This window comes from Myotis davidii, unplaced genomic scaffold, assembly GCF_000327345.1.
Source record: "Myotis davidii unplaced genomic scaffold, ASM32734v1 scaffold509, whole genome shotgun sequence".
Lineage (NCBI taxonomy): Eukaryota > Metazoa > Chordata > Mammalia > Chiroptera > Vespertilionidae > Myotis > Myotis davidii.
This window is the reverse complement of record NW_006382996.1, coordinates 1,175,912-1,182,347: the sequence shown is the minus strand read 5'-3', so window position 1 is coordinate 1,182,347 and position 6,436 is coordinate 1,175,912.

The following is a 6,436-nucleotide window of genomic DNA, read 5'->3' as shown; positions in this document are numbered from 1 at the left end:
AGGTTGTGGTTGGATTCCCAGGTGAGTGTGCAGGAGGCAACCAATTGGTGTTTCCCTCTCACATCAATGTTTCTCTATCCCTCTCCCTCTGTCTCTAAAATCAATAAAAACTTTTTTAAAAATCTGTTAAACTGGTTCAAGAACTAGGTCTAAAGCCTTTCATACTCAGTCGATCTTACGTACTTCTCTCATTGGAATAGAGGATGAAAACAAGTGGGAACCAGTATTCATTCATTTCATAAATTCCTCAGTTCCTACTATGCTAAGCACTGAGGTTCCAACAGAGAATAAGACACAATATTTTCCCTCATGGAAATTAGTCTAATAAGAAATGCAAATATGACAATTTCATAGCTTGGCCTCCATGTTTATGGCTCTACATATTTCTGAACCATTCATACGAGGAGCATTTAACCTGTGTTCCAGGCAATGGAATAGTCTCCAAGACCCCTTCTTTACCATCATAAGTCTGGTGACAAGACTAGGCAAATACACAAATAGTTAAAAAATTTCAACATATGTTATAAAGTAACACTGAACTCTCAAACCTTATGGTCCAGGCCTGGTCAGGTAGTTCAGTTGATAATCATCAATCATCCCCATATGCCAAGGTTGTGGGTTCGCTCCCCAGTCAGGGTACATGCAAAAAGCAACCAACCAATAAATGCATAAAAAAGTGGAACAACAAATCTCTCCCTCTTCCTTTCTCTCTCTCTCTCTCTCTCTCTCTCTCTCTCTCTCCCTTCCTCTCTCTAAAAATCCATAATTTTTTTTCACCTGATCACGGTGGCTCAATGGTTGACTATCAACCTATGAACCAGGAGGTCATGGTTCAATTCCAGTCAGGGGACATGCTTGAGTTGCAGGCTGATCCCCAGTAAGGGGCATGCAGGAGGATGCCAGTCAATTATTCTCTCTCATCATTAATGTTTCTATCTCTCTCTTCCTCTCCCTTCCTCTCTGAAATAAAAAATATATATTTTTTAAAAAACCCAAAATTTTAAAAATCATTATTTTAAAAAAACCTTATACTCCAGCTTTCACAAATACACAAAACTACTTGAATAAAGCAAGCTGTTTTATTTTGCAATCCTTTGCCTATGTTCTTTCCTAATATACCAGCATAACTTGTACCTGCCATTCTTTTTACCCTTATCTATCTACAACAGGAGTAATAAAATGGTGAGTCAAATTTAGCCCTCAGAATTGTTCAGTTAGTATGGAAATGTTTAAGTACAGAACTTGGATTTTATTGCTTTCACATTTGGCCTCTTTAGTGTGCTTTAATGTCTATTTTCTTGCCTGGTAGCTACAAACATATATGCATGCCTGACTCCTGAAGATTGGGTTTGGTACTCCTGGATGAGGTCTTGGGGAAATGGAATTTATTGGTCGTTACATTCCTGATACATGTCCTATAATAAATCTCAAATATCTTAAAGAATGAATACAGCCCTAACCGGTTTGGCTCAATGGACAGAATGTCAGCCTGCGGACTGACGGGTCCCAGGTTCAATTCCATCCCCAGTAGAAGGTGTGCAGGAGGCAACTGATCCATGTTTTTCTCTCATCGATGTTTCTAACTACCCCTCTCCCTTCCTCTCTGTAAAAAAATCAATAAAATATATTTTAAAAAAGAATGAATACAATCTTGGCATTGTATCAACATTGGGCTTAGGCAGGCAAGTTTTATTTTATTTTATTTTATTTCAGAGAGGAAGGGAGAGGGAGAGAGAGAGAGAAACATCACTGATGAGAGAGAATCATTGATCTGCTGCCTCCTGCACATCCGAGCCTGCAACCGGGCATGTGCCTTTGGCCAGAATCGAACCAGGGACCCTTCAGTCCACAGGCTGATGTTTTATCCACTGAGCCACACCAGCCGGGCTAGTCAGGCAAGTTTTACAAAAGCTAAAGCTAAGTGGAAACTTAATCCTCACATGTACAGTTTAGTATTTAATCGAAGATTCAAGAACTCTGCAGATTTTTAGACTCTTTTTTCATTTAATTTTAAACAGTTTATTGAGGTTTAATTGACACACAATAAATGGCCCATATTTAAAGTGTACAATTTGGTAAGTTTTGACATTTACATACCCATTAACCATCACCAAAATAAAAATAATAATCATTCCAAAAAGTTTCCTTTCTAATCGCTTCCTTTTTTCCCACCCAAACCTTTTGCCACTAAATATAAGTTTGCATTTTCCAGAATTTTTAAAAATCTAAACTGAAATCATACAAGATATACTTATCTTCTTTCACTCAGAATAATTGAGATTTATTCATGTTGCTGGGTGAATTAATAGTTTGTTCCTGTTAAATACTGACTAGTTAGTAGGTTTAGTACTAATGTCCCTAAAAGTACTACTTTACTCAATTACACAAATTTTTATATTTTCATTTGGTTCAAACATTGAAAAATTTTCCTTCTGATTTCTTCCTTGACTCATGGGTTATTTACGATTGTTTTTATTTAATTTTAAATATTTTGGGATTTTCCAAATACCTTCCTGCTGTAGGTGTCTGGTTTAATTTCACTGTAGCCCTAGAACATAGTTTGTATGGCCAGAATCTTTGTAAATTTATTAAGACTTGTATTATTTCAGAATATGGTCTATCTTGGTAAAAAGTTCTGTGTGCAACTGGAAAGAGTATGTATTCAGGTGAAGTTAGATGGAGTGTTCTATTTTTTAAAAAATATTTTTTATTGATTTTTTACAGAGAGGAAGGGAGAGGGATAGAGAGTTAGAAACATCAATGGGAGAGAAACATCGATCAGCTGTCCCCTGCACACCTCCTACTGGGGATGTGCCCGCAACCAAGGTACATGCCCTTGACCCGAATCAAACCTGGGACCTTTAGTCCGCAGGCCGACGCTCTATCCACTGAGCCAAACCGGTTAGGGCTAGATGGAGTGTTCTAAAATGTGAATTATGCCCCAGCTGGTTTGGCTCAGTGGATAGAGTGTTAGCCTGCAGACCAGTCAAGGCCACATGCCCAGGTTGCAGGCTCAATCCCCAGTTGGGGTGCATGCCAGAGGCATCCGATCAATGTTTCTCTCTCGGATTGATATATATCTCTCTCCCTCCCTCTCCATTCCTCTCTTTCTAAAAATCAATGAAAACATATTTAAAAATAAACAGAAACATACAGAAAACAAGGTTATGTACTGATCAGTGATGAAAATGTGACCAGAGGCTTTTAGGAATCTAACCCTGTATTTCTCCTAGGAATGATGGTTTGGTATTTACTAATTCGGTGCTCATGGTGACTTTATAGACCAGAACAACCGTAAAAAAACGAGAACTTTCCTAGCCATTTTGGCTCAGTGGATAGATTGTCAGCCTGTGTACCAAAGGGTCCCGGGTTCAATTCTGGTCAAGGGCACATACCTTGGTTGCAGGCTCCTTCCGGGGCCCAGGCCCTGGTCAGGGTCATGCAGAAGGCAATCAATCGATGTGTTTCTCTCACATTGATGTTTCTCTCTGTCTTTCCCTCCCTCTCCCACTCTCCCTAAAAATCATTGGGGGCGGGGGGGAAATAATGAGAATTGGCTATATGGTACTGTGATCAAGAAAGTGTGGCAACCACCAGTGATAGAGAGCTCCAAGAATAGAACTTGGGAGATCAACTATATTTAGAGGACAGCAGAGTCAGTGAAGGATAGAGAAAGGCCAGTTCAGTCATAGAGATGGATAAGAACTAGAAGAGAGCCATTTCAAGAAAAAGGAATGGTTGGTCAACTGTGTCAAATGCTTCAAAGAGATCAGGAATGGGGGACTTAAAAAATTGTAAGGCCTTTCAATGTGGCAATTGAGTATCTCCATTTTTATAGCTTGAAGAAAATGGAACCAGTAAATTGACAGTGAAAAAATGTCTTTAGTGAGAATTTTGAGTGTGGACTATTTTTAGAAATCTGGAAAAAGTTCAGCAGACCACAGCATGAAAGGGAGACTTGAGGGAAGGTTTGTTATGGTTTGTCTTGCTTTTTAAACTGGAGGACCTAGCATATTTGCAGGCAGAATGGAAAAGATTAAAGGAATAAGCTGAAAATGCATAGTCCTGGAAAAGGCAAAAGATAATGAGGTCAAGAACACAAGCAGCATCACTAATCATCAGAAAAATGTAAATTAAAATCACAATGAGATATCTCTTAAAGCCTGTTAGAATGGTTATCATCAATAAATAAATCAAGTGTTGGGGGGGATGTGGAGAAAAGGGAACCATTGTGCACTGTTGGTAGAATGCAGATTGGTGCAGCCATTGTGAAAAACAGTATGGAGTTTCCTCAAAAAAGTAAAAATGGAACTGCCTTATGACCCAGCAATACCACTTCTGGAAATAAAACCTGAAGAAGCCCGAAAAACTAATTTAAAATAATATATGCACCCCTATTTACAATAGCCAAGATTTCAAAGCAGCCCAAGTGCCCATCAGTAGATGAATGGATTAAAAAGCTGTGGTACCAAAAAAAAAAAAAAAAAAAAAAGCTGTGGTACATTTACACAATGGAATATTACTTGGCTGTAAAAAAACAAACAAACAAAGAAATAATACCTTTTGCAACAGCATGGATAGACCTAAAGAGCATTATGCTAATTACCAATTATCACATTTATCCTTGCTCTTTCCTCATATTGATGAAAGCTTTAAATATAGTAGCACTTACTCAGTCTTCTATTCATAAGCATCAGGCAGTAAGCCATATATACTGAACAGAAAACCTAAAACATAAGGGCTTCTTTGGTATTTTCTAGAGGATTTCAAAGCCTTTAAAGTTACTTATATAGAAATATATGTTAGATATTATGAGGGAGATATTCATTTTATTTCCATGTTGTAGTACTTAACAAACCTGGAAACACAGACCTCAAATGATATGAGGTGATCTGAGGTAAAAAAAATATATATATTTCCTTCATGGATTTGATACCTGATACATTCATTCAACAACTTGTTTATTGGGCAAGAACCAAGATAAAGCTACTTGACCTTTATCCGTTGGTGTCAGTTATCGCTGGAATCCAGGATTCCCTGGCCATGCCTTATATCCTGGACTCTAATAGTCCTATAATTTGTATATCAATGCTTCCAACTCCATTTTACAACCCCTCTGATGTCTTAAAATCCTTTCACAATTGAACTCAAGATCAATTATCCGCAAAACCCCTTGTATCTCTTCTCTAAACATTCCTGTCACCTTCTTGCTCTAACTGCAGCCTGGCTCTCTTCTGAAGGCAATGTTTCCCCTGGAGCCCTCTTGAATGTACTTCTCTCCCCAACACCCTTTGATACCATGGGGCCTAGAGGTAAAGTGTCTTTTTTAAATTATGTCACCAGATTATACCACACACTAGCCCTTCTTGTAATTTACTGCGTCTTCCTCTAGGTTACTTCTACTCATTCCTTTAAGTTTTAGGTCCTGGCTCTCTATCACTCTCTCCAGGGATAACTATCAGAATTCTTGGTGATTTCAATATTCTTCAGTACTTTTAAGTCTGAGATCAGGTATTAGTTTGGCTGGGTTCTGCTGAAAGCTCTCATCCAGTTTACAGACTGCTGACTTTTCATTGTATCCTCACATGGTGGAAAGAGGGGCAGAGAGAGCTTTCTGGAGTCCCTTCTATAAGGGCACTAATCCCATTTATGAAGGCTCCACCCTCATGACCTAATTACTTCCCAAAGGCCCCACATATTAGTATCATCACCTTAGGTAGGGTTTCAACATATAAATTTGGGGGGAACACAAACATTCAGTCCACTGCACAAATCCAAAACTAACATTCCAGGATTAGAAAACCAAAACAGTTCTAGCTATATACACTAGAGATCTTCCTTAAAGCCAAGCCTTGAGTTTTTCTATATGTAAAGGAATTTAAAACCTATTTATATAGTACTAGTTTAAAAGCTCCTAACCCTGGCCAGTGTGGCTCAGTTATAGAGCATCAGCCTGCACACCTAAGGGTCACAGAACTGGTCACAGTACCTGGGTTGCAGGTTCGTCCAGAATACCAGGTGTACCGGTTAATAATGCCGATTTTTTTCAATAGATGGAGTTACACATATGTTGATATATATGCGATTTGATATGTATGCTATTTTGTGGTACTGCTTCAAAACTTAGTATGTCGCCCTGACCAGTTTGGCTCAGTGGCTAGAGCGGCCTGTGGACTGAAGAGTCCCAGGTTCGATTCCAGTCAAGGGCATGTACCTTGATTGCAGGCACATCCCCAGTAGGGGGAGTGCAGGAGGCAGCTGATGGATGTTTCTCTCTCATGGATGTTTCTAACTCTCTATCCCTCTCCCTTCCTCCCTGTGGAAGGTCAATAAAATGAAAAAATAAATTAACAAAAAAAACACAACTTAGTACGTCAAATTTTCTGAAGGTGTTAACATCATAGATATTTTTGCGCTTAAAAATGTTAAATTTCAT